Below are 22,846 nucleotides of genomic sequence, written 5' to 3'. Positions count from 1 at the left end.
AAAGCTCCCCGTGCACCTTTGATCATTGTATTTGCTGATTTCTCCAAAGAATGTGGTCCAGCTCGGATCTCACTCCTCTGAAAATGGCACTCCCAAGGTTCAGATCCTCTCCCATGGAGGAAAATATTCCTTCTTATTGCAAACCATTTGGACATGGTGATTCGTTCATTCATTGATTCTAAATATTTTAAAATTTACAGTGGGAATCATTTTGTAAAGTAATAATGAGTATAATAACATTTGCTGAGCATTTCTTTTTTTTAATTTTATTTTTAAATTTTACATAATTGTATTAGTTTTGCCAAATATCAAAATGAATCCGCCACAGGTATACATGTGTTCCCCATCCTGAACCCTCCTCCCTCCTCCCTCCCCATACCATCCCTCTGGGTCGTCCCAGTGTACCAGCCCCTCTTATGTGCCAAGCACCGTGCTAAAATATCTATGAGCATCAGCTCATCAGAAGCTCATGACGTCCTCTTAGCCTCATTCAGTAGAAATGAGGCTTTGAGGCTGGTTAGGGGCTTAGGGTGGGTAGTAAATGGAGGAGCCGATTCAGGAGGACTAACTAGGCCACCTTCTGTGGACATGTCCCAGGCTGGGGACAGCATGTGATTCCCACATAGATGATGTGTGATACATACTGTACTCGGATACATCTTGAAATGGAATGTCCTGGTCAAGTTCCAGACCATGCCTGATGTCCACATCAAATACCTGGGAAACACTAGTGTTCGGAGGACTGCTTGTTCAAACTGTTGCAGTCTCATGAGTGACTCCTGCTTCTCTGTTTCCTCTTTGATTGGACTTATACCATGCCCTGTATTGCAGTGGATTTCTGCACTTGCTACTTTATTCCAAAGACCAAACATTTCTGGAAGTGCTCTATTGGAGGCAGTCGAGGGGGAAGTTAATGTGTTACGGAGAGGGGTACCACTTAATATGACTGCCGCCCCAACAATTCCATTTTTGTATGACTATAAGAACTTTTAACAGGGAACCAGGGATTCAAAGATTAGAGGAAGAAAATAATAGCACAGGGAACAATATCTACTTTGATAATGACAATAATTTGAGAAAGTGCATCTTCTACACATAACCAGTTCAACAGAGAATTATTCATTAGTTTTTTTTCAGTTAATGAACATTTTAAGCATCTGTTATGTGCCAAATATCTTTTGGTAGCTTTAGGACAGTGTTCACTTCTCAATCTTCTGCTGTACCAGAGTAAATGGATACACATTCCCATTAATCACTTTAGCTCATTACTCTTTCTTTTCAATTATTCATTCATTCATTCATTCACACAGTTTTTAATCTCAAGAGCCCTGACGTTAAAGATGGAATTAATATGGCGGGCTTCTGAGAAGTTGACTTTTGAACCAAGTCTTTAAAGGAAGAATTATATTCTAAACTGGAGAATCATATTCTAAACATGGAAGTCCCATGTTCCTCCAATTTGTCTCTTCCCGATAAAAAGCTAAAACTTAGAAATCCCACACCAGTGGCAGCCAATCATCCCATGCTAGACTTATGTAGTCCTGCCCTTCTACAAGAGCCTGTAAATTGTCAAAAAGTACACATTTATGTAAGTTATTATTACTGAATATAATTCTACCTGAATGGATCATCATTGCTGGTGTACTTCTCAATTACGTTGTATAGAGTTTGATTATATTGTTCTACTGAACATATACTTATGCTCAGATCTCAATGTACAGAGTACTATTGCATGAATGGCAATATCCTTAAAGTATGAGATGCTGATAATTTATGATTAGCCTTCTTAGGGACAGAGGCATGGATTTGTTCTTTGACCCAAAGGGCATCAATTGTTCGATAGCTAGATACAGTATTCATAAACTGAAAAGCAGGGTGGCCCATTAAAAAAAAAAAACTATAAGTCCCTCTGTTGATTAAAGTAGGCATATAATCAAATGCTTTCTTATTCTGATTTCCTTTAGGAACTATGGCTTAGAAATTATTGTTGTTGTTTGCCCTGCCTTCATGACAAAAATCCTTCCCCAAATCCCAGCAGTGTTGTCTAAGAACCAGACTGGGGTGGGATTAGTACATTGGGTACAAAAGTTAATCCAGATGGGATGGACCTTCTCCTTTTTACAGGCAACCTTTTTTTTCTCTTGAAGGTATATCCTAGAGAATTAACAATTTGGGATGTGTGAAAGGAAAACTATATGTTCATTTTAGAGGAAGTTGACAAAAATGTAAAATATCAATAGGGTAGTTGCCTGCTGGACCCTAGGATTTATGTCATCGCATATTTATTTATTCACTCATTCATTTATTCATTCAATAAATACATAGTAAACACCTATGCTGTACATGGTACTAAGCCATATTCTACTGAGTATGTGATGATAAGTAGGGTTTCTGCTTTCTAGAAACTAAAGCTCTGATAGAGGAGTTCAGATACGTACATGCCATAATACAAGGAGAACAAAATAGGAACTAAGAAAGCAGTACTTGGGAAATAGGATGGGATTCGGGGGGTCCGAGCTATTATATGTAGAGAAACTCTTTTAAAATTTAGGTGTGCAAGATAACTTGGAGATTTCTTTAGAAGATAGCTCTCTATAGAAGTTTATACACTGAGAGGAATAATAATTATAGTTGACATTTATGGAATATTTAATATGTACCAGGCATTACACTAAGGGCTTTTTGTGAATTGTCTCATTAAATCCCCACAACAACCCTGTAAGATAGACATTATTCTTTCTGATATTTTACAGATTGCTCTATTGTATGCTCCATGGTTATAGCAAAAGCTTTGTCTCTATTAAAAGGCCACACAGGTAGAGGATACAAAGGAAAGTCATTGTATGTAATGCAGTATTAATTATTGGGCCAGGAAAATCTCTCTAATTTAGGTTTGGGGGGAGAAAAATCATTTTAAATTCATTTAATCTAAATTATGGCATCCTTCTAAAAAAATAAGTTGTGTTACTTCATGTGCACTCCAGACATATAAATTATTAAAGTTTTTTTTTTCAATTCATAAACACTGCTTTATAGAAATTAGATAGTGGCCGTTTGTTATCAGCACACTGAATGCAAAAATGGATGCGAAAGAAAGTCTGGTATTTTCCCCATGAATAAATTAAACATTTATCTACAATCCTATTTACATTACTGACTTAGGTACTGGTCCTGTTTCCCCTCACTGTGTAGAATTCCCCTCACTTATTTGAGAGGAGGGAAAAAAAAAAAAACAATTAAAAATATCCTCACTTTCTTTTTCCTGCCTTGAGATAATTCTTGCTTCCAAAAGAGATATGGGAAGAGGGGCTCCCATAACCCCATTTTGTTCCATACTTAAGGCAGGAAGGCTCTAGATAAGAGCGGAACAAATGAGATTCAAGTATTTATTCTGGCTATAACTAAGGGACTTTTTCTTCCCCAGGAATAAAAATGTGTAGTGGTTACCAGTGAGGAGAGGGAAGTGGAAGAGGCAAGATAGAGATGGGGGGTTTAAAAGGTACAAACTACTAGTAATATGAAACAAGTAAGCCACAGGGATATACTGTACAGAACAGGGAATATAGCCAATATTTTGTGATAAGTATAAATGGAGAATAACCCTTAAGATTTGTGAATGCAGAGATGCAGAGATAGAGAACAGATGTGTGGATGGAGAGGGGGAAGAGAAGGGTGGGACGGCTGGGAGATTAGGATTGACACATATACACTCTCCTCTTTAGTGGCTATGTTGTACACCTGAAACTTACATAATATTGTCAATCAACTCTACCTCAATTAAAAACTACATAAAATTTAAAAAAAAAAAAAAAACCAGTAAGCTGGGGATAAAAAAACAAAACAAAAAAAGTTACTTAACTGTGCCTTGACTTTTACAGGCAAAGGGTAAATTACGGTTCTCACAGGTGGCCTGAGTCCTCCCTAGCGCTGGAGTAGAGGGAGTCACAAGCTGGGCAGAATTCACTCCTGGATGCTTTTCTCAGTTGCTTCTGCTTTTTGCTTCCTAAGGAGTCCTATTTCCCACCTACCTAGGGAAAACCAGGACTTAGATGTTGAGATAACTCCTATGGAATCTGCAATTGTACAATAAAAATATGTGTGCCAAAGTGATAGATCATACAATTGACTTGTCACTTTTCTTAGCAGATTTTATTTCTGTGCATAATGAGAGGTAAATGTTAGAGCCCCAGCGTGAATGAGTGCATTCCAATGGGGTACACATCAGTGAGGCCTTCTACATTAATATCTCATCTCTGTCGAAGTGATCTCCAAAATTCGAATCCAGTTTTTACGTTTATTAGAAATTGTTCTAAGAGGTGCCTTGACAAAGGCATAAAAGAAAAATGAATTACTTATGTTAATACGGAATGAACTAAGACAGAGAAAAACAAATATCATATATTAACACATATATGTGGATTCTAGAAGGAAGGTACAAATGAAACTATTTGCAGAGAAGGAATAGAGATGCAGAGACAGAGAACACATGTGTGGATGGAGAGGGGCAAGAGAAGGGTGGGACAGCTAGGAGATTAGGATTGACACATATATACTCTCTCTCTAGTCGCCAAGTCGTGTCCCACTCTGGTGACCCCATGGACTATAGCCCGCCAGGCTCCTCCGTCCATGGGATTCTCCAGGCAAGAATACTGGAGTGGGTTGCCTTTTCTTCTCCAATGTATACACTACCATGTGTAGAATAGATAGCTAGTGGGAACCTGTGCTGAAAGCTCAAAAAAAAAAAAAAAATTACTTATGTTAAAATTATATATGCCTATATACCAACTGTTTTGCGGTTTAATATGAATTGGCCATCCTTTTATTCCACATAATCCTTCCTATTTTAAAATTATCATTTTCTGTTGGAGAAATCAAAGCATAAGGTAATTTTCCAGAGGACACGATTGATATCCTAGGTAGGAAATTGGGTCCCTGGGAGAGTTATAATAGGAATGAAATGAGGCTCCTGGTAAAATGCCTGAGATATATTAACATTATTCTAGAACCCAGAGAGCCATACTTTCAGTCCATTGTACTGAACACAAACCCACAGACCTTTAAATGGTACAATTTTGTTAACTTGAAGGAGCCAGAAAAACAGACTTACCAGGGAATATTCCCATCCACCAATATGTTTAGTAAAAGTCTGGACAAAAGTCATCATCCTTAAACTGTATATTACTTTCAGTAAGTGGCTATCGGTTTAAGAAGGTGTTCCTGTGTTTGGATAGATAAACACAGACTGAATGAAATCACTAAAATGACTAAAATCACTGACTAAAACCTCTTCACTGAAGAGGTTCTACAAGATTTAGCTCCCTGTTGTTGTTTAGCTGTGTGTTTTTAAACCAGTTGACGCCTCACACGCTGATAAAGCCTGGAATAGGAGTTTGAACTCTGAGAAGCAGGTTTGAATAAGTCTAGACATTTTGTTATCTTCTGTCTAGCGTTCATTCGTGTCGTGGGCGTCACACTCCTGGGATTAGCGTTTCATTATGCAGAAGCTGTTTTATCTTTGGCTTCCTTATAATAGCTTCGCATGAATTCCGAGTGGAGAGAATGAAGGCCAGGGCTTCGGGAACTTCGGGGATCATACCTAAATGAGCTGGTAGTTCAGTTTGTTAGATCTAGTGTCTCGCCACCTCATTTCATGTACAATATACCAAGGAATTGACCAGGATTCCCTAAACAGTGAGATGAGATGGTAGAAATCCATTTCTGTATCAAGTATCCGACACTTGGTATAAATAAATGATGGTCGCGAGTGAGATTATCTGAGCTGTGGAAATCTAAGGGCCCGTGGGACACCTCTGAGTATATAATCACTGCCTGGTCACATTTTAATTAGCTCCTCGAGGCCCCAGAAAGCAGTTCAATTTTTATCCCCTGAATTAAGCATCTCTTCTATAAACAGCATTTTATTTTCAGAACTCAAAATGAAACAATGTTTGGTTTTCCTGACTCGCTGACTTTTTGAGAATGTGTTTCACTCTTAGAATGTAGAGAGGAATTTGAATTAACTCGTTTGCCCAGATAGCCAACTCTTTAATATCTATTTCCTCAGGCTCTATCCTTCCAAAGGACATCATGGCTTCAGGCTAAGTTCAATGTCTTGTAGAAATCAGCATTGTATCAGGCAGGCTGCTGTGTCAATGAAAAAGCCCAGACCAGTATCACACTTCCAGGCTTTCTCTATAGACACCGAAATGTCATGTCATGTGGATTAAAAAAAAAAAAAAGTGATTAAGAAGCACTAAAGACCAAGATTGCTGATTCAGTCCCCTTATGGACTTATCAGATTCATTCTTTCTTTCTTTCTTTCAACCACTGACTCACATTCATTCATCCATTCATTAAACATTTGTTCCATAAGATAAAAGGGCAAGATTGGCCTCCATTACTAGGTTCCTATTTCATGGGCAAGAGCTCACAGTACAAGAGGGTCAGACTAAGAATAAGTGGATCTGATAACCCAAGTCTATAACAAAAAGGATGAATTCAGAGTATCACCTTCTATCAAATGAACAAATTCTATTTTGCACCTAAAAGCCAGGTTTTCCTTTGGAAAGGCAGCGTTCTATGAGTTAAGAACAGGGCTTAAAGACCTAGACAGGCCTGGGTTTGAATCCTGCATCTGTAAATTACTAGCTGTGTCATTTTGAGGATGTTCTTTTGAGCTTCAGATCATCTTTAAATGGAGTAATGGTTCCTACTTTGTAGGGTCGTATGAGGAGGATAAAACATGTGGCATGATCATTGGCGCATTTCAGCCATTTCAGCAAGTGGTTTCCCTTCCCTCTTCTTTGTTTTCAAGCTTCCCAAGGTAGGAGTTGGGAGAACCCTTTTCCTCTTGTGAATAGACACCTCCTCACCCCAGTACTTGAGAGCTGGGTAGGAGGACTTTTGGCAGCCCCCCAGGGGACAGCACCTAATCCCGAAGATCTGGTTCGCTGCACCCCCCACTGGGTGCAGGTACCGAGTTTTCCACCATCACCCCCAGAGACTGTCTCCCGCTGTGCCCAGCGTTCATCTACTTGGATGACGCCTGTAGCTCCCAAGAGAGACAGCAGCCCCGCGGAGTGGCCTGGAGAAAAGTACACTCACTAACACGCTCCCTCTCAGGACGCTGTTGTTCCATTGCCAAGCACATGACCTTTCGGGAATTTGGAAATTTACTACTCTGTGGGGGGAGAGAGACAAAGAAATTCAAGCTGAAGCTTTATATCAAGTAAAGGGCTTTTATTATAAGAGCGTTGAATTGGGTTGGGATTTTGCACACCCTTCAAATTTCTTAGGGTGTGGGTGAGGGCATCCTAGGAGATTTAATTAGTTCCTTGAGAGGTGCTGAAGTTTGCGAGACTGAGGCCTATTTTCTTCTATTGTCCGTGGAGGTGGGGGATGCTGGCAATTAAATTTCTGGAAGACGGAGACTGTTGCCATAGATAGAATTGTATGGATATTTGAATACAGTTAAGTACTTGGTGGAGTTTGATTTTGTTGTTTTGTTTTCTGGAAAGGGACAATTAAACTGGGGTAAGTCAGGGCAGAGAGGAATGTGGGCAATGGAGTTAGAATGATCTGATGGTCTCCTATGGTAAGGAAGACTGGGTAACAGTGTTAGTAAACCCTTCAGAGATAAAGACACACAGGCTGCCCAAGGCGGTGTTTTCATCTTAATAGGCTCTCCCAATGAAGACCTGACTTACTTCAAGCTACGTTTTTCTTACCTTAGAGTGTTTGGAGGCAGGGTCTGGACTGGATGCCGGGGAGCAAGCACAGCAAGAGGGAAGGCTTTTAGAAAGTTCTCAGCTATTTGGCAGAGTTTGTATTCTGTAGTTCACAATTCCAGGAGTCAACATTTACATTAACTTAGGTGATGACATCTCAGAGTAAAGAACCCGCCTGCAATGCAGGAGATCACCTGCAATGCCAGAGACCCGGGTTCAGTCCCCAGGTCAGGAAGCTCCCCTGGAGAAGGAAATGGCCATCCACTCCAGTATGCTTGTCTGGAAAATTCCATGGACAGAGGAGACCTGGTGAGCTACAGTCCATGGGGTCACAGACGAGTCAGACTCAACTTAGTGACTAAACTGCCACCGCTGCCTTGATTTAGCAAACCTGTATTTCATGCATTTAGTTATGTGTTCAACTAATATTTAATATCTCCATATATTAAACTTTGAGAGAAATGAGTGAAAACATATAAGCTGACTTCAAGAAGGCTGACAGCCTACATAGGGAGGGAAGACTCTTGTATGAACAGTTTAAACACGGGGACGATGTGCAATCCTATTATGAATGAAGAGAGACTGGATTCTAGTGGCTGGAGAAATTACTTCCCTCCGAGGAAATCAGAGAAAGGCAGGAGGTATTTCTGAGTCGGGACTCTGACTCACTAGAAACCGGGTCCCCTCTCTCCACACTGTGGACCAGCAACCTCCAAGTGTGACGACATTCATTTCTCTCCCAGGTCAATAACGGGCAGGAGTTTCCTCATCCTTGAACCTCATCATTGATCTACATCCCTCCTCCCATCCCCTCCTGGCCTTACCTCACCCCCTCCCTAGTGTGTGCTCAGATGCTCCGTCATGTCCTACCCTTTGTGACCCAATGCACTGCATCCCTCCAGGCTCCTTCGTTTCTTAAATCCTGATGCTGTCAGCAAGGGCTCTTTTGTATTTTACCTTCAAGAAGAATCTGGGTGAGGGCTCCTGGATTCCCGCTTGTCTTCATGGGAAAATACCAGGTCCACGTTGCTACGATCGGGTGTGCTAGCCCCAGGTCTCAGCAGTGACCACGCTGTCAAGGACTTTCACTGAATGTTACCCATACGCAGGTGTCTCAGTCTCCCATTTTCCTATGTACCTATTAATTTATTACAGATCTACTCTTGACTTTAATTCGGTATCGGTAACGTGATATTAGTAAGATGAATACAGACAGCCAGACTTAGAGTCAATAAGACATGAAAACTAGTGATATATAACTATTATTGATTATGCCTGATTTAAGTATTATTGATTATGCCTGATAGAAGTCATTTTCAAGAGCATAGACTGTGGGTAATATCAGCACACATCCTTTAGACTTTATTTTCTAAATACGTCCCATCTTTTAGCGTTGGTCATTCTCATTCAAAACAACCACTGTTACACTTCAAAGAATACTTCGATTCATTCTGTTCCACAGATGTCGTGTATGACCTGAATATATGTGATTCTGATACACTTGTACGTTCTTCGGAGGTTCCCAATTTAAAGGAAGCTCATGATGAAGGCTTTAGAAAATAAAGAAAAATTTAGCAAAGCAAAGGATTGCACCGTTCTAAATCTCTGAATTTTGTGCATGTCAGCTTCTCTGAAAGCAAGGGGCCGTATGTTAGAAGGCATCCCCTTACTTGGGTTTAGACAAACCACTATTTCAACTGTTATCTCCCAAATGTTGCCACATGACCAAAAAAAAAAAAAAAAAAAGGCCAGGCAGAGCCTGTGAAGTTAGTCTCAGCTGGAAATCCCAATGCAGGATCAGCAAGGCATGGCTTCCTGCTCCCCACCTTTGTAAATCAGATGCATTATTCAGAGGTCATCTCAGGTTCTCCTCTTCCCTGAAAGGCCTTTCATCACTAGTTTGGTTCTCTAATTGGCTTATGATAGTAGGTCTTAAATCATCTGCTGGATTATAAATTCCTTCAGGGAAGAGACCTCAATTAAGCACACAGCAGATGCATAGTGTTTCAAAACAGAAAGTAATCATCAGGAGAGAGGAAGGTAGCTTGGGACTGTCACTCGCCCAGGATCACAGAAGATACGAGACGGAAGCAGCGCAAGAACTCTTTCGTGTCAAGGTCGTCATAGGTTTTTGATAATTTGACACACATCCCTCCTCCAGCCAAAGAGCGTGAACCTAAGCTTAGTTCTTGGAGGGTTCCTTGTAAAGCGTCCTTGTAGAGCCCGTTTCAACCTGCTCTTTGCTTTACCTCTATCATTCAGCATGTCAGTCCAGGTAGCACTTCCACAGAAGACCAGCAGGGGGAGTCCACTTGCGTGGAACGTCTACAAAACCAACTGTTCTTTTAAAAAAACACAAAACCAAACCACAGACCACGCTATGTGAGGTGAAGGGGCCAAGAAGGGCCTGGCTTCTGCATGTCTGAGAGCTTTTTAAAATGGTCTTTAAACAACCCTAGACCTCCATCAACCGGATTTTTAAATTATACAAACTGCAAGTCAGATTCTTAACTGGGTTTAACAAGTAGGTACACAATAACAACAATTACCATGTTTGTTTCTTTTTAAAATTTGCTTTTATTATTGTTGTGCTTTGCATAGAGAAGACAAAAGCGAAGGCAATTCTGGAGAACAGGCAACCTCTCAGGGTACCCATCTCCTGCTGATTTGTAAATGTCGGGGCAAAGCGGAGTTCGTTTTTTGGGAAATAAATGTCAAAAGCAAGTCAGAGTCATTTATCCCTTGGCAGGAAATATTGATCTGGTGACATTGTTCGATTATAATAACTGTTTCTATTGTGTTAAGTGACTGGGGTATATTTAACCAATTTCAATGAAGAATGAAGTGCACTGTGCCATTTGATTGGCTAAACGTTAGAAGCCGTGTTTTGTTCTAACCAGTTCATTTGTTCTGTCACCAATATTTATTAAGCACCTACTGTGTGCCAAACATTCTGCTAAGGGCCAGGGTAAGAAGTAGGTTTTGGAATTGGATACCCTCGGGTTCAAATTATTCTACTGCCACTACCAATTAACTGTGAGAAGTTGAACAAGTTCACTTAACCATACTGTCCTCGTTTTTCTTACGTTAAAGCCACAGAGGTTATTCTGAAAATTAAATGACAAAATGCATGTCTGCCTGTCAGAATGCAAGGCCTAACTTATCATTAACTTTCATTACCATCATCATCATCATCATATTCTTTTTTTCTCATCATACTCTTCGTTGTTATCTTCAGGGTACCAATTTGGTGAAAGAAATGTTTAACTCAGCAGCTTAACATTAACACATTTAACAGCGAACTGGATTTAGAAGTGGGAAGAGGGACAAATGTGAAAGCCAGCTTTGGTAAAGCCATTATTTAAAATAACTACAGTTTATTTAAAAATCTAGAACAGACAGTAACTCACATTTCACAAGGCTACTCCATCCTAAGGATACATTCGAGGAGTACGCGTTTAAGGTACCTGTAAGTCAATACCTTCTTCCTCAAACTCCCACCCACCCCCTAGTCTATTGGTCCCCCTCCCTGTTCCAGGGATGTCACCAAGGTTCTCCCAAGCACCTTCTTCCAGCCCTGCTCCTGGCAGGCTTGCAGTGATCCCCTCCTCCCTCCATCCTGCCCTATATGTTCATGGTGTGGCCCCCAGACACCCTTCTGGAATATTTCATCAGCTCCTGTTTCTGCCCTTTGATGTCAAAAGTGTTGGTGATTGGCCATTCTTCTGTTCTCTGGCCAAGCAGAGACCAGGAAATGTGTCCCCTCCCTCCTGAGTGTCATAATTTATCTTTATAGACCCTGAAACACAGCACTATGACCCCACTGCCCTTCCTACAGCCTTTCCAAGAGGCTGGGTTGGTGGTCCTCCCGCCGTGACTTCCCTTTTTATCAGCGTCACTCTGCCCTCCCCCAGCATCCCTCGCCGATACACCTCGCCCTGTGCTCAGAGTCAGTTCCTTCCTTAGACGCTCAGCCCTGAGAACATCCAGGAAATGCTGACCTTCAGATACTGTGTGTTGGTCACTGTTGGTTTTCTGCCATGAGCCTCATCAGACAGGCTGCTATACAGATGCACAGACCACCCAGACTCGCCCAGATTCATGGTGGGTGTGCAGCAGCTCATACCCTCCAGCTGGGCTTCTTGCTATACAAGCCAATGGTGAGAAGCTACTGAGCTGGGATTTAGAGCGTAGGTTTCTAGCTAATTCTTGGACTTGTGCCCTCTGGCATTTTAGTCACCTCCTTGCTTCTCCACTTCTTTAAAACGTGGCTTTTACTAAACACCTTGCAATATCTAATTGAAAGTGACATATAAGTAAATAAGATGTTGTAAATGAAACCATCTTCAGTATCCAAAGGGTGATGCAGACACTTTTGAGGAGCATGTATCAACGTATTCTTAGGACAGACTTACCTAGACATTGGTTTGCATGCAATATCACATTCCAGTCATTCCATCCATATTATTTTGCATCATTAAAACATAATCTTAGAATTAAAAAGAAAAACATTTTAATAATGTGTTTTTGTCCTTAACCTGAAATTAAAACTTTCAGATAAGGATAGTACCTTTGGAGTGTTTTCTTTTAAACTTGAGCCAAGTTAACAATCATCATTGCTACTACTTCTGTGATCTTGGCCACGTCTCATCTTCTCTCCGAGCCACAGCTCCCTGTGAACGACCTCTAACCTCATGCTGTGAACTTGCACCAACCTGATTCCATGTGGCAGATAATGAAGGGAACAGGACACCTAGTCATGCCTTCAAAGGTTATGAATGCAGTACACATGTTAAGTTCAAGCTCCATCTTCCCAGTACCTTGAATATAGAAATGGCTCCATTAGGAATGGACTAGGAATGAATCATAGTAGGGCTTGCTCGAACTTTCCTTAGATTCTTGAAAAGCTATTTCACTTGGGTTCTTTGGCGTATGATTAATTTAGAGAGAAAACAGATCCAAAAAATTCTAGCCACCTCACCATTCCTCCAGGGGTTCCACTTCTTTGGTGTCTTGTCATTTTAATTGAAAGAAGGAAACCTCTGGAGGATGAAAAGAAAGAGAAGATGAGGCTGTGGACCATCAGCTTCGTCTGCATTTAAAGTAGAAGAAAACATCCCAAACACGCTTACAGTCTTCCCCTTCCCAAAACGGGCGGCATGGGGTAAATGCTCCTTCCTGCGCTGGCTGATGCTCTGTCATTTCACGGAGTAGCAGGTAGCAGGGTTTAGGCTCCCAAGCCCAGATTGCCTTCTCAGCCCCCTGACACCAGTGCCTTTCCCCATTTGCTGTCTCTTCTTTCACCTCCAGTAAACTAAACGCTGCCATTCAAGCGCCGCTTTTATGAATGTTCTGTAAAGGACATCAGCAGACTTTGCACATGGAATGCATGAAAATTAGCCAAGACAGAGGGACAGGATGTGCTGTCAGTGGTCTGCGGGAGGGGTGGAGGGCAGGAGTTGTGGTTGAAGACTGGGTCTCCTCCAGTCCACCATGGCGGCCAGGAGCCTGGTGCTTCAGCCGCCAAGAGGAGCACTTGGCGGGGTTCACCTCTGAGATCTCTTCTCAGCTGGTTTTATGAAACCCAGGCTTTATTAAACCAGATTGTTTTATTGCTTCCTGCATGACCAGTCTGTTGGATTTCTGTACTCAGCTCCCTGAGAGCGCTTTGAATTATAGCTTGGGTGATTTCCATCTACAAGGTTCATGACATCATAGTGGACATTGGCGAAATGGTGTCAAACCGGCATTAACTGAAATTGAGAGGAGATAGGCTGGGAAATTCAAATAAAGGTGTTTCTGGATTAAAATACAAAATATCATGTGGGTCCAAACTCTCACTGTATAGTCATTCATAGCCCAAGCAAGGACTTTTGGCTTTTATCAGTATGATATAAATAGATGACTCCTTAAGAGTAGAGACTGTCTTGAGTCAAAAGTTGACTAGTAAGTTTTGTGTGCCTGCGATGAACTTATTATGGAGCAGATTTATCTTCTGACATGTGTATAGGGGAATGCTGATGCAAATGCAATTCACATGTGGATCCGACTCTTATTCCAGGGCAGGGTGGGGCAGTAGGTTGGAGTGTGGCTTTCTTTGTCCAGGTAGCAATTGATATTCCACAAGATCCAAATGTGAAAGGCTTTCTTTGGAGAAATTAGACAAATCCCAGGACATCTTCCAAGCCTAGCACAGTGGATGAATGTCTCAGATGTTCAATAAATATTGTTAAATGAAGGAAGAAAATTTCCTAGACTCAGAGACGGGGACTGGAAAAGTGATCATCATGCATATAAGATAGAGCCTGTGTTTCTTGGCTGGACAGATGTTCCAACCTGCACCGGCAGCCCTTTGCTTGTAGTCACACTCGTAGGGCTGAAAGATGAACAGCTTGAGAGGGTGCTCTGGCATTTCACAGGGTGTGGATCAGAAAACAGCCCACTTGGAACGTGTGTATACAAGCATGCGTACGGGTGGGGGCTGGTGACACAGCTTAGTGACGACCCAGGGACTAGACTGCACCAGGCGGCCTCTGCCCTCCTCCTGTGAGCTTGGACATTAAGGTCAAGTAGGTGACTGCGTGTGAGACACCCAGCATGTCGAAAGGGCCCTGGCCCGGCATCTCACATGGCCTGCCAGTTCAGAACCTGTTGTATCTGGTTAGGGTCTGGCCCCCAGGGCAGATGTGGGCCACATGGCCTTTCATCACTGGAGGCTTTGGGAGGGCATAGGTGAGGCGAGAGGGCACATTCCTCCCAAAACATCTTTTGGAAAGAGGAGAAGCCAAAACGTGCCCAGTTTCAACAAGTTTCACTTTCCCTGATCTTTTTTTTTTGTTGTTATTTTCCTCTGTCTCTTAAATACTCTTGCTTAAAAGAACTCTCTAAGAAAAGATTTCCAGGGAATGCTTTTTAGAGGTCCTGTGGAAGCCAAGAATAATTGGCCTCCTTTTTTGGCCAAGGACTGAAGTCAAGGCAAGTTTTAGTTGCCCCCCCCAACCCCCGTGCACACATGGATATTCATATTACTAACAGTCAGCTGCTCTGAATCCATATCAAGGATGGACACATTGACCAGCAAAAGCCAGAATTCAGCACAGTATCAATACCCTAAATGTAAACATCTCTTTTAAATTTTAAGAGTACATAATTTCAGTATTTTTTCCTATCACTAGATGTTTAGAGCTCCCTCCAGTGTCACTGTGTTGTCATATTAGTTTTAAGCTTTTTTTTTCCCCTAAGATCAATATTTCTTTAACAATATCAGGGAGAACATTTTTATTTTCTTTATACTCATTTCAAGAGCTGCACACGATGCCTGGAAATGTCTCGTGCATCCCTAGTGTAACCAAAAGTGGGGTCTGACTGCTCGCCGCTCGGAAGTCATTAAAGAGCCCAGATTGGTGGAAAGGAAAGTCTGTGTTGTTTGGGAGGCCTGCACCCAGGGAGGAGGGTGGCCACCTGTCCAGAGGCCAACTCCCCCCCACACTGACCATCAGTGGGCCAGAGCTTTTCTAGGCGGAGGGAGGGGTCTACATGCAGAAACAGCATACAGTCATCTTGAAATCGGTCATCGGTGGTCTGACCAGCATCATCTTAATTGTTTTAAGTACGGTTGGTCTTCAGTTCCAGCACTGGTTTATTTCTATTTCTTTGTGGCCAATTCTCAGAATTGTGGCAGCTTATATCATGGCTACAGTCTGGTCATCATGTAGTTAACTTGTTCTACCTGGTAGGGGTTTCAGTATCTGCCAAACGGTTCACAAGATATGGCTCAGAATATTGTCTGTAGCCCTTGAGAAGGAACTGGAAGTCCTCGACTATGCTTAATGACTAAAGTATTATTATTTGGTTTCCTTGTGACTGTTTTCCTTTGTTTCTGCATGTTCTCACTTCTCTGATTCCATTTGTTCTTTTAATCAGAAAAACTGAAGTTTTTCTGCAGACAGAAGGCAGGCAGAGGGCATGGGAGGCAAGGATCACAGGGTCCTGCTGTGCTTCCCCAACACCAGAGACCAGCTGTTCCTGCTGTCTGTACTTCTCTCAGGATCAGGCAAGTTTGAGGGGAGGAGCAGAGGGGGATGAAGAAGTGGTCAGAGGAGGGTGCTGAGAAGGAACTCATGAGATATGTGGTATACAAGTGGCTTAGCTTAAAGAGCCTAGCAGCTCTCCCCGCCTTAGGGAACGGCAGAAGCCCGATCTTTGAGCTACAAGCCAGGGCCCTGGGCTTCCATCTGCTTGCCTGGCACCATATGAGCCACATGAAGCGTCTCACGTGTTCAGCTCTACTGTGAAGGCAGCGGTGCCTGTCCGCAGCTGGATGTCTTCTGGGTTTGGGATTTTGCCAAAGCTCTGCTTCGCACTGGAGTCCCAGTCTTTCTGAGTGTTGTACTTGCATATGTGTGCGTATATATACACTCACCATGCACCTATGTATGCATATGCATACATAACCAACAAGGTATTCAAAATCCAAAACGTTGTTTTAACAGTTATTAAAAATTCATCAGCAAATCTGAATTCAGCCCAGGGTCAAACCACCTCCTTCGTTTGGCTGGCAGCGAAAGGTTCTGGGTATTGTAAAATCTTTCTAGATACCGTTTCATGTGGGGTGGAGGGAAGGTTGTTCTCCTTCAAAGCTTAGTGACTTTGAGGCCATGACCTCCTTGTGCACCGGCGTCCCCTTTGCTTTCTGCAGTGCGGAGACTCTAGCCTCGGGTGGGCAGGAGCCAGCTCTGACATCAGGGATGGTGTCTGTTCCTGCTTCACATCGGTGAGAGCTGGAAGTTGGATTAATGAGAACAGGAGAGGCTTGGGCCCATGGAAATGGTTCTCACTTGAAAGGAGACCCAGCTCTCCAAATGTGTTCCAGCTAAGCCTTGCACGCATTATAGTCCTGAACCCGGGTGGCAAGGGTCTCAGAAGTAGTGTGTTCTGTGTTTCTCTTCTGTCGTTCTTAGCTCATGAAGCTGTGTGTCTGTTGTCACCCAGAACATTGCTATAAGCCAGTTATCTCTAATTTTTAAAAACCATTTGGGGATTAACAGATATACACTCCCATGTATGCAATAGATAAACAAGGACCTGTGTATAGTGAAGTGAAGTCGCTCAGTCATGTCCGACTCTTTGCGACCCCATGGACTGTAACCTACCAGGCTCCTCTGTCCATAGGATTTCCAGGCAAGAATACTGGAGTTGGCTGCCATTTCCCAGTCCAGGGGTCTTTGCGACCCAGGGATTAAACCCACATGTCCCTCGTTGCAGGCAAATTCTTGATGGCTGAGTGCTGTACAGCAGGTTTGGAGAAGGAAATGGCAACCTATTCCAGTACCCTTACCTGGAGAATCCCGTGGACTGAGGAGTCTGGCAGGCTACAATCCATGGGGTCGCAGAGAGTCAGACATGGGTTAGTGACTAAACAGCAGCAACTGTATAGCACAGGGAACTACAGTCAGTATCTTGTAACAGCCTATATTAATGGAAAAGAAACTGAGAAAGAATATAGTTGATATAACTGAATCCCTGTACTATACAACTGAAATGCTGTAAAACAGCTATACTTCAATTTTTAAAAAAGTTAGAAAACCCACAGAAACTCCCTGAGCAGTATACACTGTCCCTGTTTTATGAAACTACGCTAAAAGGGCAAATGAAAAGAAAGAGAGGCTGTCAGAAGCGTGCACACAAAATAAATTCTAGGGAACTAAGCGAGTGGCAAGTAATAGGCCCAGAAACAAACAAGGGACAATACAGGAAGAGCTTGTTTTCTTCAACCACATGGATCAACTGGTGATTGAGAAAGTGTAGCAGCCCGAGATTTCAGAATCACATGAGCCCTGGGGCAGAGCTGTTGGCCCTACAGGGGGAAAAGTACTCCGTTACACTCAAGAGATTTACACACCGCGCTGTCAACCTTCCATATCCATGGAGGATTGGTTCCGCCATGAATAACAACCTCCAGAAATGCTCAAGTCCTGTGGTCCACCCCCCATTATCCACAGGTTCATCCAGATAGCATATAGGTTAGTTGAATTTGAGGACCCAAAGGGCTGTCTGCATATTTGTTGAAAAAAAATGTGCATAGAAGTGGAACCATGCGTTCGAACCCATGCTGTTCAAGGGTCAGTTGTACTTCAGTTGCAGCCACTGAAAGGTGAACAGTTAAAAGTCAATATTGATTATTTTCCTCTTTAACTAGAGACTCAAAGGGTTTCTACCAGTGGGCACTTCTGTGCTGTGCTTAGTCGCTCAGTTGTATCTGACTCTTTGTGACCTCCATGGACTGTAGCCTGCCAGGCTCCTCTGTCCATGGGGATTCCCCAGGCCAGAACTCTAGAGTGGGTTGCCATGTCCTCCTCCAGGGGATCTTCCCAACCCAGGGATTGAACCCAGGTCTCCTGCATTGCAGGTGGATTCTTCACCATCTGAGCCACCAGGGGAGCCCAAAAATACTGGAGTGGGTAGCCTATCCCTTCTCCAGGGGATCTTCCCAACTCAGGAATCAAACCGGGGTCTCCTGAATATCAGACGGATTCTTTACCAGCTGAGTTACCAGGGAAACCCGGCACTCCTCCTCCTAGAGGCAAAATCTGTAGAGGTTGTTTTTGTTGGTGATGTAACCTTTCTTGACACCGTCTCATCTGCTCCAACTAAGATAAAAGTCTCAGCCACAGCTCTCTCTGTTTCCACTCTTTACAGCTTTGCAACCATACCAGTGTCATATCCTAAAAAACAGTCTTACTGGTGGATAAGTAGTTTATACCAACATGTAAAGTGTTAAACTCTTGTCAGGGTGAGTCCCACATCCTCAGCAGCTGCTTGACGTTCGGGAGACATAACTGTCCAAATTATGACAACATGTTTCACGTGCCTTGTAAAAGAGAAATTGACCCCCTGTTCACAAAAGTATGGTATTAATGAAATAAGCTTCCTGTTTAGCTAACTAGACTTATTGTTGTCTCGATAACTTAGCAGTTATTTCCCAGTCCTTTTTAGACCAATTTTTATGCTTTTACAACCTGGCAAAGGTAGCCAAGGAAGAGAACACAGAAGTTCACATCATTCTCAGTGCTTCAGCCAGGAATTCTCTCTCCTTTTTCCTTTCTCTGTTTGATACCTTGCTTCTGATGAGACTCAAGGATGAGTTTCTACATTAGATTCTAGTTAGAAAATCAAATTTCTATAAAGTGTGCATCCAGAGAAGAAAATGCATTCATGTATCCAACATGGTTATTGTTTAGCTGCTAAGTCCTGTCCAAGTCTTCTGTGTGGACTGTAGCCCGCCGGGCTCCTCTGTCCATGGCATTTCCCAGGCAAGAACACTGGAGTGGGTTGCCATTCCCTTCTCCAGCGGATCTTCCTACCCAGGAATTGAACCCACATCTCCTGCATTGGCAGGTGGATTCTTTACCACTGAGTCACCTGGGAAGCCTTGTATCCAACATTAGACAGATAAATAGATGAATATAGATATTGAGCACCTTGACTTTTCAGATGTTTTTCAAAAGTTCTCTTTGGGCTTTTACCAGATTTCTTTTTAAATTTAATGATTTTGCCTTCTGATGTTTTTCTCCACATGGCATGCTCCTTGACTAGTCAAAGGCACTGTGGGAGATGAGCTGCCTTCTCCTAAAAGGGCTGTAGAATGAACTGGTGTTTGCAGGGAGTCAGGGGGAGCCTCTGCTGGAAGGGAGTTTTCGGAACAAAGTGTTGGAGAGGAGAGCTGCTTTTTACTAGATCTGCTTCCTTGGAAGCCAGAGTACAGAGTTAATGCTGAGTGAACAGGAGGACAGACAGCCCTGTGGGGAAGGACTGAAGGAGATGGGGAAGGGCACTTGCACAGTGCCTCTCACACTGGAAAATGTCTAGGAGTCCCCTGGAGCTCTTACTGAAATGCACATACTAGTCCCGCTGGCCTGCTGGGGCCTGCAGTCCTGCGTCTGTAGGAAGCTCCCTGGAGGTGCTGATGCTGCTGCTTTCTGGACCACACTGTGAGTAGCATCTCTTTAGGTCGTGGGAGAGAAGGGTGTTGTGGGGGCCTGGGAAGCCCAGGAACCAATTCGAAAGATGGAAGATTCTGTTGCAGCTGATCATTTCTGTTTCCTGTTAGAGCAGGGAATAGCAGCAGTAGCACTCTTGACATTTGAGGCCTGATAAGTGTTTGTTGGAGTGCGAGGTCGGAGGCAAGGGGCTGTCCTATGCTTTGTAAGATGTTTGCAGCACCCCTAGCCTCTGCCCACTGAATGCTTGGTAGCCCCATTTCGCCTTCCACCCCCATGTCTGTGACAACAGAAACATTTCCAGACATTGCCAAGTGTCCCTTGTTGTTTAATTGTGTCCAGCTCTTTGCAACCCCATGGACTGCAGCATGCCAGACTCCTTTGTGCTCCACTGTCTCTTGGAGTTTGCTCATGTCTGTCAAGTCAGTAATGCTACCTAACCATCTCATCCTCTGCTGCCCTCTTCTCCTTTTGCCTTCAGTCTTTTCCAGCCCCAGGGTCTTTTCCAATGAGTAGGCTCTTAGCATCAGGTGGCCAAAGTATTGGAGCTTCCGCTTCAGTCCTTCTAATGAATATTCAGGGTTGATTTCCTTCAGGATTGACTAGTTTGATCTCCTTGCTGTCCAAGGGACTCTCAAGAGTCCTCTCCTTTGGGGGACAGAATTTTCCCTGGTTGAGATTCAGTGAGTTAGAAGGAGAATTAGGGGCCTTTCCATACTTGCACACCTCCTGCCTTCCAGAACCACAAGGCAGAAATGACTTAACTCTGATATACTTAGAAGGCAATGCACTTTTCACTATTTCAGTCTTCAGAAATGCTGAGAAAGTGTTTGCTTTTAATTTGACAGCCTGATTACTTTAAAGTGTCCTCAGCTCAGACCCACACCTCGGCCCCATTTACTTACAGTTTGAGTAAAACAGTAGGGAAATTTCTTTCCAAGAATATGTTGGCTCAGTAACCTAACATCATTTTAAGTCATCACCACACACCCACCAAAATTGTGAGATAAAATGGAAACTCCATCATCTGTTCTCAGGATCCCAGTGCTCATGATTCACTTGTGACCTCTAAGAATTTCTCTGTATCCATCTCCGGCCACATTGAACTTTTCTTCCACCGCCTGGAAAATGCTTTCCAACTCCAAGGTCAGTCAATTGACAATCTCAAAATTCCTGACAAGGGGACAGATGGGTTTGCTTTTTTCCCCATTGTTAGAGTTTATTTCTGCTTAATGTGTTGAGAAAACATCTCAAGGTTTTAACCCTGGCTTGGTCTTGGGAGAGAGGCACTTTAACAGGCTAGCACTTCATCTGGCCTCGGGGGGCAGTTGTGGGGGGGGGAGGGGAGGGGGCAAGCAGTGAACATCCCCTGGAGAGCCCAAGGGCACGTCTTGTACAATCAGTTAAACTTTCTCTTAAAGCCAAAGAAAACTTAGATCCAAACAGGATTTAGTCTCAAGCTAAAACAAAAATGTACATCATGTCAAAAAGGCTTTTCCAAACGCTACAGTTAATAAGCAATGCTGTGTTTTTACTGGAAAAGCATGTATCTAGCCAGGCATTCTTCACATTTTTCCCAGGATTTAGTCATAAAATCATTTTAAACATATTGCAAGGATAAAATGTGTACGTATCTGATAAAGGCAGTGATTTTTTTTTTTTTCTTTTCTGCTCTATAGCTCCATAAGGATGGGAAAAAACAAACTATAGGGAAAAGCATGTATATGTATATATATAGTGCTTCCCAGGAGTCACTAGTGGTAAAGAACCTGCCCGCCAATGCAGGAGACATAAGAAATGTGTGTTCAATCCCTGGGTGGGGAAGATCCCCTGGAGGGGAGGGCATGGCAATCTGCTCCAATATTCTTGCCTGGAAAATCCCATGGACAGAGGAACCTGGTGGGCTACAGTCCATAGAGTTGTGAAAAGTCGGACATGACTGAAACAACTTAGCATATATATATATATACACACACACACACACACACACACACACACACATACATGTGTACACATACTTCTGTATATCTATGCACATGGAGTATGTATGTGTGTGCATAAAATAAAATATATAAAACAAACTATACTTGTACACATACATATGCATCCATTTTTACCACTGTGAGAATCTGGCTTTTTAATTCACTGTTATGATTTTACTTTAAGTAGATACTACAGATCTTTCCCCTGGATTGGAATAAGTCAGATCCAAAGCATAGAGCCCTTCCTTATCATGCCCACCTGCCTACAGCATCTTTAGGAATTCAAGTTGAAGTGCATTTGGGTCTGATTTATGTGGGACATGGCAGGGTGGACATCATTTCTGTGTGTGGTCAAGAAGAGAGCTGGGCTGTGGGGGGTTGTTATCCATCCATGGAGACTTTGGGTGCGCTGTCCCGGCTGACTGCGTTGCTAATCAAAGGCAGGAGGAAAGTGAATCCAGATGTTGATCGTTTGAAAAGGAAAATTCCTATTTTCAAAACAAACTGACAGAAAAGCAGTAATCTGTGGCAGAGACTAAGTAACACTGACTGGACACGGGTTTCTGGGTTCGAGTGCTGGCTATGTAACGTCCTAGACCGTGGCCTTGGGTGGGCCACCTGACCTCTCTATTTATTTCTCATCTTTAAACAGGGATAGTGAAAGCCAACCTAAGAGTGGTTATGGGGACTAAATGAGCTGATCCATCAAATGCTGTGAGCATGGAGAAAGACTGTACAAATGTCAAGTGGCCTTTTTTTTCTTGCAGATATTATTCCTGAGTGAGTTCTTGGTGATGCACACACAGCTACCATGCTTTTGTTGCAGATCATGGAAATAGTAAATCAGCCGTAGCTTAATTGGAAGCTCTGGACCCGTAATGATCTGGTGGTAGCTGGTTTGCTGGCACGTGCCTGGGCCTGTCATGATGGAAAGTCCACTGGCCCGTCTCTTCTCACCTTCAGCATTCTAACCCTAGTCCCATTACGAAAAAACTAGAGTGAACGCCATTAGTTGCTTAACAGCAATTCCAAGCATGGCTCCTGGCTTGGAGATGACAGAGATTCCGATTGGTAGCATTTTGGCAATTCTGTGATGTAAATATTAATACTCCCACAGTGACCAGTTTCACATCATCAA

The 22,846-nt window shown here is 42.9% G+C and overlaps 1 protein-coding gene across 14 annotated transcripts in view; it reads left to right on the top strand.

Moving 5' to 3' along the window:
* ATXN1 (ataxin 1) overlaps positions 1-22,846 on the top strand; it is a 415,565-nt gene that overhangs the window by 319,934 nt on the left and 72,785 nt on the right. The window contains exon 4 of one of the 14 annotated variants that reach the window (XM_055570678.1): positions 20,764-20,872. The exons of the other annotated variants lie outside the window; for them this stretch is intronic. The gene's annotated coding sequence lies outside the window, so the exon portion shown is untranslated. The remainder of the gene's footprint in view (positions 1-20,763; positions 20,873-22,846) is intronic. 14 annotated transcript variants of the gene reach the window in all.

The sequence above is a fragment of the Bubalus kerabau genome, chromosome 3 (assembly GCF_029407905.1).
Source record: "Bubalus kerabau isolate K-KA32 ecotype Philippines breed swamp buffalo chromosome 3, PCC_UOA_SB_1v2, whole genome shotgun sequence".
Lineage (NCBI taxonomy): Eukaryota > Metazoa > Chordata > Mammalia > Artiodactyla > Bovidae > Bubalus > Bubalus kerabau.
This window is presented reverse-complemented; position numbering and strand designations above follow the sequence as displayed.